This window comes from Alligator sinensis, unplaced genomic scaffold (assembly GCF_000455745.1).
Source record: "Alligator sinensis unplaced genomic scaffold, ASM45574v1 scaffold1355_1, whole genome shotgun sequence".
Lineage (NCBI taxonomy): Eukaryota > Metazoa > Chordata > Crocodylia > Alligatoridae > Alligator > Alligator sinensis.
Genome location: NW_005842435.1, coordinates 1,176,864 through 1,190,377, shown reverse-complemented (window position 1 = coordinate 1,190,377; position 13,514 = coordinate 1,176,864).

Below are 13,514 nucleotides of genomic sequence, written 5' to 3'. Positions count from 1 at the left end.
AATAAGAGGTAACAAGAGTGCCTTGTTTTGGAATGGTTTTTTCTTGTATATTTTCTTCTAGATAATTTTATTGCTCCAGAATATGAACAGTTAATGGCATTAAACACAGTGAACATTTTTTCCAAATAGCTTTGCTAGTGAGCCTCAATTCTACCCTGTAGCTACCTTTTGCTATACTAGCTTCTAGGCCCCCTTGCTCTGCCAGTGTACCACAGTTTTGACCTGAAGCTCTCCTGCCCTTCCAGCACACACATCTCAGCAAGTGAACCTCATTCCTTAGCCCAGGAAACCTTTGCTATGACATTCAAAAGATACCAGCAGCTCTACTAATACACATCAGTCCTGACCTGTGGCACCTCAGTTATCTGAGTTCTTTTCCTAACTCCCCACACAGCTTTGCTACTCAGTGGGTGTGTCTACACATGTCCCTATGGTGCCGTTGTTACTGTGCCTTCATTTAATACTCCTAAAGGAAGTACTAAATGATGGCAGAGTAACAGTTGTTACTGCACTGTGCTGATGGCACATGATGTTTAGCCGCTATGTCACCATAGTGACATGCTATAGGGAGGGAGTGCATCACTACAACAACACAACTGTGGCATCATGTTTTTTACCTGCCAATGCTACATTGCTGTCATGTGTTGTTATGGCAACATAGTGTTTCATGTAGACATGCCCTGTCAGTCCCAACTCATGTCTGTCTTGGCTCTCCTGTCCTTCATAAAATGCAAGTCTCAAACAAGTCTTTACCATATGGCATGCCGTAAAGGTGAAAACACCAAAGACTGTGAGGCACTGGGATACTGCAGTGATGAGGGGACATATAAGTAAAATAGATAGAGGCATGCAGCAATACCAGTGTTTGGCATTCCCTAATTTTGGGCCTGTTTCCATGTTGGATGTCATATTACCTACAGTAGTCATGAAGGCACCTTGAAGTATGGTTCCTGACTGTGGTCCCCAGCATAGATAGAACAGAGATGATCTAAGCAGGTCCTTTCCCTTTTTCTCACTGGGGACTAACAGAGCAGCTGTGGCAGATGTGGGGCCTGGCTGGCTGAAGAGAACCACTGACTTTTCAGGTCCTTAATTCTACGAAAGAGGAAAGTACAGGCCTTTTGTGCTTAACACAAAAGGATTGATTCCTGAGTAGAGAACTAAGTGTTTACAAATTCGGGATGGGCCAGGCTCCAGACCCCACTGCTTCTCCAAACCTTGGGTGTTTACAAACCAGATATCTGTATGCAGTAGAGATATCCATCAGAAAGCTTTCTTGATCAATGATTTGTGACCCACCATTTTCCTCTGGTAAACAACTAAAGGCTCATCATTCCCATCTTGCTGAGCTTTGTTTGAGAAAGAGAAAGAATCTGGGTGTGTTAGTACAGAGGACTGGGGCTGGAATGGTGTAGGCACTAAGGCTGACAGCCCAGAAATTGCAAGTTTGAGACCAGGGTTGTGCTCATGGCACAACCTTTCAGATTCCAATAAATTTGTGAATTTTGCTAAGTACTTTGTCACAAGGATGTGAGAAAGGAAAGGATGCTACACATTGCTTCAAGGCACTGGCACAATATTTTATGGTTGTAAACACCTACAGAAGTCCAAGACTAGTAGCGCTGCTGCCAGTGTCCCTGATGGAGAGAGTCCTTGATAGTGAATGGGCCTTAATGGCTCTTTAGGAGGTATCCCATCCATTGGCACTAGTACAGGCTGTTCCTGTCAGAATGTGAATGTGTTTCAACACCAGTTGAATGCTTCAACTCAAGATGGAGGTTAAAATGGAAGGTGAAGGTTACAGGGAGAGCAGGAATCAGAATGTCTTTCACTAAACATAACAGAGTTAATAATTTCAGACAGATGTGCCCTGATGACACATACATACGTTAGTGTGTCTAGTTTTCTATATGGGAAAACATTATGTATCTCCAGGATAGTAAAAGGAGTGGCTTAATCAGGCACAAATAGGTTTGTGGTGCTTTTGATCTTGTGTAATCCAAAATCATGTTTGACACATGTTTGTCTTTCCTGAGGATTAACCATATTATCCTTGTAGAAAAGAGTGGGCTTGATTCCTTACTCCATTACATCAAGTGCCACTGAAGTTACACCAAAGCAAAGCTGGAGAGTGGAGAAGCAGGCAGTTGACTTTAATGGTCCAGTCTTGTATACCCCAAAGTACTCAGAATCAGGCTAAAATGAATGACGATGTACAAGATTTTTCAGCATTTCATGTTGAAATGTTAATGCCATTGATGGGGAGGATAAATTCAAAAGGTTTGTGAGGCATTTTTTAAATGAAGGGAGGGGACACTGATGATACAGATCTGTACTGGTTTAAATAATCCCCTTTTTAAAGCCAATTCAATGTGGTACAAGTCTGGTTTTAGTCAAGTTCTTATATCCATTTACTTAAGACTTTAAGTCGCTTCCTGTCCTGCTTTCCAGCTGCTAACGGCTGTTGCTCTCCTATATGCATGTAGGAAAGACGGTGAATACTGACCTACTTTAAAATTTCAATGACTATTATTTTTCAATGTATAGTTCTATTAATACATACTTCAACTTTGGGTTTGATGCATCATTAAGAGGTGTAAGCAGATGGATGATAGCCTGGTAGACTACTAACATGAGCATGCTAGCAGCTCATTTATAATCTCTTTCATTCTGAATAATTCTGTGTGGGTGGAATGGGGAAAAAAAAAAAAAAAACTTTGGAAGAGGTTTGGAAAAGGGCATCAATACTAGAATGACAGCTATTGATTACTTCTGCCAATTTCCCTTTTTTATCCTTTATCTCTCCCTCACCCTGTATCTGTCTTTCCATCTATCTTTTATTTGGTTTGAATGCTAAAATGAATCTACATGCAGAGAGAGATACAAAACTCACTGAACAAACCAATAGTAACAATGATTAGTTCAGACTCTGGAAGGTAAAAATAAGCAAAGTAATGGCCCTTTAACATAAATGATTTTGCAACCTAGCCTATTTCTTTCTGAATGTACATCTTTGTGTTAGCTCCTTCTCAGCCTATAGTGAATTGTGTGGATGTTCAAAGTCAGTGAAAATTCTGGTGGGGTCAGGATTCCAGCTATAATGGAGAGGACAATGGACTAGGAAATACCACCAATCAGAGAGGGTGCTCTGAATCAAACCTGGTGTTTTGATGCATTGAAATCCACTTAAAATAGCAGTGAGGAAGTTGCAGGGGATTAAGCTGTGAAAGGGATAAAAAAGACAGGAGCAAATTCACCCATAATCAAGAACAGTCATTTTACTGCTATTTCTTTACCCCTTCAAAGTAGCCCTGTTGTTTTAAAACCTTTAAAGATGGTTATTACACCAACAAATCACTTGAGGGTTTTTATTATATGTCTAAATATGTATTGACGAGAGACTATTGTAAAATGCCTCCCAAATGACTGCTACAGTCAATTAGACCTATAATATGCATTTAAAACTGTAATTATAAATGCATATTATTCACCCAATAAACCACAGAAGGAAATGGTATTGTCAAGCAGGTAAATAAAGCCTTCTAATTGCAAATACTGCTTAGTTGATAAACTGTTCAATGTCCAGTTTCTGTTATGTGTTGCTGAAGATCCTTCTGCTGTGGATCAGTCTGAGAAGGACCATGATAGAATTGAGAGACTTCTTATTACTGCTTGCTTTGTATAGTATAGGTCTGATCATCACCTGACCCCTCAAAGACGCATCAATTGAGGCTGAGAGAAATGCAACTGAAGCTGTAAAGGGGGCTGTCTAATGATAATGGAGCCATTGTTTAACATGTATATGCAATGCTAGATCATTAGGATTGCAATGCAGCATGACTGTTTTTCATACTTCCTTGATTACTAAGCAGCTACAAGGAGACCTGTAGTTTGTTTGTTTGCTTGCTTTTTTCCTATTTTTAACATAGAAAAATTTCATAAGTGAGCTTATGTAACAGTAAAGGACTAATCATCATTTCAGATTCTATTAGCTGTCTTGCAATCTTGTGTTTGGCAATGGTGTTTGTTGACTATTACAGGCTATTTGTGTAGTTCTGTATAAAATGGGACATACTCCCTTGCATCAAAAAGCATGTTATGAATGTTAGGAAATTAGCTGTGTCAAAGTGATGCTTAGCAGATAATGTGTGTGTATGTATTATTTGCCAGCATGTTTTAATGATGTCATGCTTTACAGAGCCATATAAATACAGGATCTGGTTATCTCATGGAGAAATAACATGGAGGAGGGAGATCTTATGGGATTTGTTTTTGGTTCCATAAATGGATCTCTTGTTTCCTGACTTCCAGACTAGTGTCTTAGTTCAAGACTATCCTTTCTCCCAATTTATCTCACTCTCTTTACACACACACACACACACACACACACACACACACACACACACTATACCCAGAAGCCCAGATCCGTGACCTTCCCTAGGAATAACAATTAAGTGGGTAATGAGTCCATGAATAATTCTGGCTTACCCTAAGTAAAATGTATGATGGCATCTCTCTCACTTGAAGATATTTCCAGGTCATGAACTATGCCCTTTAGACTTATTCAAAAGTTAGCAGATTTGAAACTGACTGAAGGAGCTACTCTTAAAGCCACAGATGGAAATAGGGCACCTAACTCTCACTGAATGTCAGGGGGAGTTATAGGACAGATTGTTACTTGACCTGCTGAAATGCACTGTTATTTTCTCTCTCAAAGTACAGCAATCAAGTTTTCCATAGGAAGCATCTAGCCAAATGCAGAAGGGTAAGCAGAGAAATGCCAAGCTTGTCTGATGTGACAAGGACATTGTAGCTCTCTACCCTAATCAATCTGCCATGAATGATTAGCCCTGCAATAAGGCTGGGCTGTGTTTACCAACCAACTGACAGTTCCTAAACCTTATGAGTATATATCTTCCATTTGTTTTGGGGGTTTGTTTAGGGTTTTTTGGGTTGGGGGGGAAGAGGATTGGTTTTCAAACTGTGAATGTCTCTTCTCTTCCCCAGCATCAACAAGCAGATGCTCTTGATTTACAGTTCTCTGTTCTCCCTTTGGAAGAGGGGGGAGGGGTCAGGAAGGGACAGGAATGATATATAAAGGTCCAGCTAAAAATCAGAGCCATAAAGCAAATCTCAGAGAATCCCAGTAAAGGTCTTGCTACTCCTGCTATCAAGAGCATAAAAGCATACATAAAAAATAGAGATATGCCCCACATTATGACTCTCCCTTACTTTGAATGAATAGTACATTTGTTCCAGATCTCTCATGGAATAATCATAGTGTAAGGTATTCTTCAATGTAATGCTATTACATACAGAGCTATATACAGTGAAATCAGGTTAATTAGTCTCTAGGATAACTCATCATCACTATGGTCTTATTAATTAGTGCACCAAATCCCTGTCAGAGTCCTATTGATTGGTACATAAAATACTGTCTAATTCATTGTCTAAGTGTAATTAGTCATTTCTAACTGTACTAAATCACAATAGAATTTGCTCCTGAAAGTTAGTCAACCAAAAAGTACTGACCTGTGCTATCCAGAGTACCTGTCAAGCTAGCTGATACTTCCATTTTTCATGACTCAACAAGAATAGCTATTGACTATCCCATTTTCCAGAGTTATCTTCTGTTTTAGCAAGGAGTGGAAGGCAAAAATCTTTGATTCTCATAATTCTTTTACAGTGAGCACTCTGAATTTTTGTAATAAGAAATTGTACATTAAACATTCATTTAAATACTTACAGTTTTCCTAGAGAGTCAGAGTGCATACAATTTGTACTTGGGGTTGTTTGTTTGTTTTTGTATTTCTTTTCATTAGCAATGGTAAAAAAACATTCTTCCTGGGGGAAATATTATTATCCCAGGACAAAGTGCAATCATTCAGATGTCCATGATCATTGTCCTGAGACAAACCCTTAAAAGGGTCGTGGGATAAGAAGTGCTAACAATTTGCCCAGCAATATCACAAAGTGCATCTAATTGTCCTGAAACTGCCTTATTGAATTAATGACAAAAAAAAAAAGTGCATTCAGCTACTGACTAAGCCCTGATTGGAAAGGCAATGTGCATGCATACCAATCCTAGTACATTTCTGCTCCAGGACAAATACAGGTAGAATTTATCCTGGGACAAATGCAATGTCTGTTGCTAGCCTTACAGTTCCAGTGCAAATCAGCATCAAATCTGGTATATCAAACTATTAGAAGGTCCCACCAATGTTGGGTTTCATTCGACTAGCACTGAGCTAGAAATTAGGGTAGTTCTGTTTTTTGAGAACTAGAAAACATTGCCTCTTATATGTCTTTTTTCTGAGAGATTTACATGAGTATTCTTATTTTTATAAAGTTTATTTTATACTAATTTGGGCAGGGACTACTTTCTCCTTGGTTTTGTACAATTCATTATGATTGGAGGTATTCATGTGCTACTACAATATAAATAACAAATTTAAAAGAATATTCACTCGATGGATGCTTACATCTGGAATTTATACTCAGGCCCATCTCAGCTCTGGACCTCACAACTTTAATTTGTTGACTGCCCTTGTTGTCTGTCTCAGGATAGCATGCTTAAAGCAAAGCACCTTCTATTAGGAGCATCATAGCAAGTCAACATAAGCTCTTGTTGATTTTTTTTTTTTTTTGGTGATCTGCATTAAAATAAATATAGACAAGAATTCTACATTGGGAGAAAAATGGAACTGGGATTCTACTGGGACTGTCTAGAATTAAGATTCTGATAGAAGACTTCTTATTTATAAGGTCCATTTTTTTTTATTCAATAGCATGGTTCCTAAACTAATCCTTATCTTGTATCTATACCCTTATTTGTGTGGCTGTCCTTTTCAAAGACACCTCATTAGCTTCCATCAGATGGGAGGTCAGCTTGGTTTCCAACCAGGTTTTCTCAATACGTGAGACCAAGAGCTAAAGCTATCCAAGGGTTGAGCAATGCCTTTGATAGGAGAGCACATTTCAGACTCTAAAGAGTTTATGTTCATAATACTGCACTTCTGTAGAACCTCTCATCAGAGGATTGCGGTGCTTCCTTTGATTTCAAAAGAGTTAGCCACCACCTGAGGATCAGGTTCAATATTCAATTGACCGTTTGTGGATTTAAAATATTGGAAGGGAAAGGAGGTCAGCATCAGGAAAGCTGGTACTACAGCTATCCTTACAATATCTCTCATTCCTGTGGCTAAATACAAGGGTTCACTTTCTTGCCCTGTTAGTTTGGCACCTTTCACCAATGCTAAATTCACACAAAGAAAGGACTGTGCCAGGAACTTAGGACAAAACAGATGAATGTGGAGAAAGGTCAGCTGCAACATGCTGGTCTGGTTTGGCACCTCTGTCGTGAGTACATTTATAGACACCATAACTGAAAGGATTTTATTCTTTTTTTGTTCCCTCTCCTATTTTTTGCTGCTCATCTGCAGGTGCACATAAGGCCCAGAGCATAAAAACAGCCTGACTAGTTTGGGTATAAAATACATTGTAAGGCCACAGCATGAACTTAAATAAATAGAAAAATCTTTCAGGTCATAAAGTATTAGGAGAATATCAGAGGTCAAAAAGATGATTCAGCTCAACTACTCGGCCATGTGAGACTTGGTGTATTAATAATAAACTATTTCACCTTTTGTGCTGTTTTATGTGTGCAATGTGTACTTTGTAGTAACACTTCAGCCAAGAATATCTAGGCTTTTCTGACCGAAACTGAACTGTTTCTACTAGAGACATGTAGGGCTGAGCACAGCTCATCCCCACTAGCAGAGGTGCTGGTCATGCAGCCCATCTGTTTTTATATACAGTCAGACCCTGAGTTACGAGGGGGATGATACATTCCTGAAAAACATCGTGTAAGTTGAAACAGTGTAACTTGAGGCATTAAGTCAATGTAAAATAGGGGGATAGGGACCTGGGACCAAGATTTGATAACATTATTTCATAATAAAAGGATATGAAACACAAAATAATGGAATTAATAGCTTTATTAAAACCTTTACTCCCAGCTACATGCTCATACAGAGACAAAGCTTTAGCCCTAATTGCCACGCCATCGACAACTGCTCCTTTTGTATTGGTCATTTCATTGATCCAAAGATTAAGGAGTTTCTCAACCTTATCTAAATAAGGAATTCTAGTCACCAACAACACTCTCGAACTCACAGGGGTTGTCATTTTCACAGAGTCTCTAATTTTTTGCTCACTTTTTTTAATGGTACGCGCAGTCAATTCACTTAAACTGTATTGGCGAGCAATCAATGCAGCACTATTGACTTCTCTTAGTTTAACAAGGATTTCTATTTTCTGGGCCAAGGTGATAGACTTACATGCTCTTTTGGGCACAACATCAAAGGCTTTCTTGGACACCATTTTCACAAATATTCCGGGGTTAACATAACCAAAAATAATGGACAATCTTGGAGGAGATGACAAGTGAATCTAATGCTATGTAAAGCAGACTCCAAAATAACAACCGCTCTACTGCAAACAGTGTAAACATGAAGCAGGGTATCGTGCAAGTTGAAACATGGTCATGTTATATAAAGCTTGTATACATGAATCAGTGTAACTCGAAACTGTGTAACTGGGGGGGTCCGACTGTACTTAATCGGAATGGTTAGCAAACCCAGGAAAGATTCAGTTCACTTTTCATCCTGCAGTAGTGAAAAGTGGTTAGTACATTCAAACATGCACCTAACTGCATCACCAGAACTGAAGCCAACTTCCTACAGCTCAAAACACAAAACCTGCCAACTGTCTCCAGTACCCCCACAAACTGCATACCAGAATCTATCAAAGACAACAAAACCCAGCTACCTGTGGGGGCACATACCTCATGAAAAAACACTCTGCCTCCAGTCTCTCAGGCCTGATACTGAGAGGGAACAAATTGCAATGCAAACCACTTTTCAGAGCTGGGCCTATGAACTGCACTTTATCAGCCTCCTAGGTAGTTGGTACAGAAACTCATGGACTCCATATACACACAGCTCCTTTTCCATTTTCACTGACTGGCTTTCTTGCCTGCATTGCAGGCCAGGCCAGGCTCTGGCTTCTTTACCATTCCTTCCATCCAGGACCAACTGCAGGTGCTTCCTTAGCCTGACAAAGGGGTTTTCAACCTTAAAGCTGGCATCCCAGGCAGCTCAGGTGAGTTCACTGGGAGCCTTGCAACTGCACTGCAACCAGCAAGTGTCAGGCTTGTCAAAGACATGACAGGTCTGGGCGTGCCCCAGCCAGGACTTTGTGCATGTGTCTGTGTTTGGGTGGGGAGGCTTGCAGCTCTAGCTCTCCCCCTCCCCCTTCCCTGCCAGAAGACCTGGCACCTGCCTTTCCAGCTCGCTTCATATTAATCTTTCAGGTGCTGCAAAAGGTCTGTGTGTGTGTGTGTGACTCCTTTTGTATTGTGTGTTTTATTCCCTCTGTTGCGTGCCTGCACTGGACTCTTCTTTGATTGTTTGCTTCAGTATTAACAGCTATGTAAAAATTGTGCACTGTCTGTCTGTCTGTTTTCATCTCCTATGAATATCTGATTTTTCTTCTTTATATTGTGTGTGTGTGTGTGTGTGTGTGTGTGTGTGTGTGTGTGTGTGTGCATGCGTGTGTGCAATCTGTGCCTCCCTGCACAGTGATGGATCACACTGGCAGGGGAAACAAAGATTTCTTTTTTCAAAGTTTGCAACAAAAAAAAGAGCAAATATAAATTGAAAGAAATGAATTGAATAGTACTAAGAGATGTTAAGCTAAGCTAAGATAAGCTAAATCCTATCCAATCCTCTTTAACAACAAAAAGGAGCAGGCAAGTTCAACTACTGAGTAAAGCAACCAAGCTGAGATGCCTGTTTCTGAGGGTACCTTTCTCACGCAGTTCCTGACAGGTAACAAGCTTGCAAAAGGCACAGCAAGCCTCCAAACAAAGGCTTTTAGCTGATTCTAGGTCCCTTTCCCCAGACTCTGTCATTGGAAAGGCAGCCAGAGAGAAATCCTTCTTACTGGCCACCTACAAATGTCAGTCTTCTCCCCCACTCTCCCCCCACCCCCCAACTTTCACTTTTAGCGTCTGATGCATCTGAAGCATCCAAAGCTTTTCCGAAGAGCTTCGGAAGCTCTGAACCACTTCAGACAGCTTGAATGAGCCAGCACTTCACTCTGGGCATGCTGCTTCAGACAACAAAGCGTCCAAAGTGACCCCAGATCTGAAGCGCAATCCGAAGCCTCACACAGCCCTACTATGTAACACATACCAATATGGTTGTGAATGTGATCTCAGTGATAAAACTTGAACCTTGCTCAAAAATCAGGGAAACTGCTGAAAACCCTAACCCATCTGTTTAAAAAAAATGTTGAATAGTTTGACTGTTCATGTTAAGGACAAGTCCATGTCATTTCCATATCACCTTTGGGAGTGTCAACACAAAGCAGGGCCCATCTACCCACTCCAGCTCCAAATCTTAGACATGCAGCTACCTTAGAAAGACATGGAGCACCTGCCTATGCACGAATGTTGTGCTCCCTTTCTCAGTTGTAGGTATCAGCATGCACTCAGCATTACTCTGAATTGACAAATTGCCTCTTTTCTGGGATTTGTCCTGTGCTGTATAGAAGGGTATGTGTGATGGCATGGGTGGGGGAGGGGTACTTCATAACTGTGCTCTTTGGCATGGCCCAGAAACAGCGCACGCACATACTAGAAGTTTAATGGTATTTCCTTCATGAATTCTAAGCACAGAAGAAAAGGAGGTTATAAGCCTTATCTGATATAACACTTGCTTTAAAAAGCTCATCAGAGCTCACATAGATGCTCTTTTTTGGTAGAAGTTTATATTTAGTCAGCATCAGTGGTTTAAATTAGAAAAGCATCAGCATATTGGCTCATTTTGCATGCAATTTAGATGCTAACAGTCAACAAATAGCTGTGCTTTTATATTTAATAGTGGAACTTTGCAGTTCATTGATTCCATATAATTTGGACTTGTCTTCTCTGGCAAGCTGTTACCTTAGAAAAGTATCTGCTGTGTTTGCAGTGTAGTTTCTTGACTGATGGCCAAATGTTAGAACAGCATTTCTGCCACCACCTTTGTTAATAAATTAATTCGTTTCCAGAAGCCACGGAACCAAAGGTAATGATGACTGTGTAAGCTCTTACAAGCTCACTATGTTCTGGTTGAGTCAATAGGTTGGTAGGAGGTTCTACACAAACTAGAGTTGATGGCTCCATAGCTGGGATTCTGACTTCTGAAGAGAAAACAATGCCCTACCTGTTCTCAGCTTTTCTTTTGAGCCAATTGTTGTGCTCCATACAAAGAAGACGGAAGTTTATATGTCAGTGTATCAGTTGGCTAGCACACTACACTGAGACACATTTGCAATGGTCCAGACTCCAGGCAAGCTAGATCCTAATTCAGAGGAAGGTCTCTGAATCTTATGGTACTTTGTTTCATGTTATTCTACAAGTCCTGTGCCTGTTTCATTTACTTTTATATTTTAAATGGAGGCTTTAAACAAATTAAGAATTATAAAAATGAAAAATGTGTTCAATGCTATGGCATCCCTGTTTGTTTTTCATATTGCTTTTAATGTTTAATATTTACATATTCATTTTTAATGCTTCTCTGATTTTTGCACTAAGAATTTCTACAATGCTGTTCTGTTATCAAGGGAGCACTTAAGGTTTGGACATGTGGAAAAATGTGGGAGGAAGCTGGAGACTGTGGGACAAACATACTCATTTTTTTTAAAAATAGTAGGGAGAGAACTAACAAAGGTGATATTTGTCTGGCATCTTTAAGCTTCCAAGTCAGCATCCCTTCAAGGTGAATGAGGTACTTTGTCTCTCTAAGAGTTAGTGCATCAGGTCATCAGTAGTATCAAGTAGATGATGCTGCATTGATCACACCTGGTTCAAATTTACAAAGTTTTTCTCACAACCACAAAGATTAATAGAATAATAACTTTTTTGAATGACAACTTGAAGTATTGAAGTACAGTTCTGAAACAAGTTATGGAATCTATAGGAAATGTTTCCAAATATATGGTCTTTGTCCTTAGTGTTCTCACTCCTATATTTAAAGAAACAGGATCATTATTGCTAGTTTTTGGGCAGTATTATTTCCACATATGGGGTAAAACCTTGGTGCACCTTATCTGCTCAGAATGTGTCTGACTTAAAACACTCTGAAAGACTCCAGGTCCATGAGGACGTGGAGTCTTTCAGAGTGAAAATATGCTGTAGGAACATAAGTATGCAATTTGTAAAGGAAATTATGCTTACCCTATGGCAAAGCTTTACAAATTATATCATCATAGGAATGTGAGTAGTTTGGGATGTACGGTTTTGGAGAGAGAAGTAATAAACATAAAAATATAACATTATTGCAGAGAAAATCCTTTTGGTTTTTTCAATTAAACATTTCAGTGCCTAAGGATCTAAATGTTTGTGGATACTTCATTTCCTGTAATAATGTTGAAGCTTTTAATCTTTTATTTTAATTAATGAGCGCTTTAAAATGTGGGTGTGTCTGTTTATGTTGCATTATAATCAACATGTACAAAGTGAAACTTACAGCTAAGGATTTCATCCTGCAAATTGGCCAAAGTATACACCGGGTCATTAATTAATATTTAGCTTTACCTTTTTAGATTGCATGTTTCTCTGGACAAGGGAATGTCATTATACATTGCTCGGTGTAGCAGGGCACTGTGGTGGGCCCAGCACTTCAAGGGGAGATGTAGCATGAGAGGCAGCTTCCATGTGGTGAAGGGGCTGATTGCAGGATCATCTGATGGGAAGAGGACCAGGCTGGGTCTAGATAAGCCTGCTGCCTGAGCTGGTCAGGGAGCCTAGTCCTGATTGCCTGAGAAAAGGAGTTCTCTGCAGTAGGGCAGAGGGACTCCTGAAGGGTCCAAGAAAGGAGGAGAAGCAGACTCACTCTGCAGACCTGGGAACCAGAGAATACTACTCAGGGCAGAGAAGAAAGGGTTTATGTAGGCAAGGGGCCTTTGTTTTATGTTGGTATTATTGTTTGAGTTACAAGCCTTGAGCCCTGCTGGAAACAAGCTCAAGTTCTACAGAGAATTCCCCAGCCCAAAGAAGGGGCTGAATGGGGATACAGAGGGTCTCCAGTCCAGAGAAGGGACTGAGTGCGGTATAAAGGGAAAGAAAATAGAGCCCACCAGCCCAGAGATAAGGGGGATGAGTGGGCACAGACGGGTCCTCAGTCCAGAGGAAGAACTGAACAAGGGAACAGGGCCCACCAGCTCAGCAAAGGGTTTAATGCAGGGTACAGAGGGTTCCCCAGCCCGAAGAAGGGACTGAACCAGGAAACCTATCAGAGGACCCACTGACCAGGGAGAATTGGAGCGAGGAATTAGAGGTGAGGTGTGAGAGGCTAGGGGGTCTGAGGACCTGGAGAAAGAGAGATGAGAGACCCAGAGGGTCTGAGAGTCCCAAGAGGGGTTAGAGAACCTGACAGCTGAGCTGATAACACCTGCAAGGCTTGGGG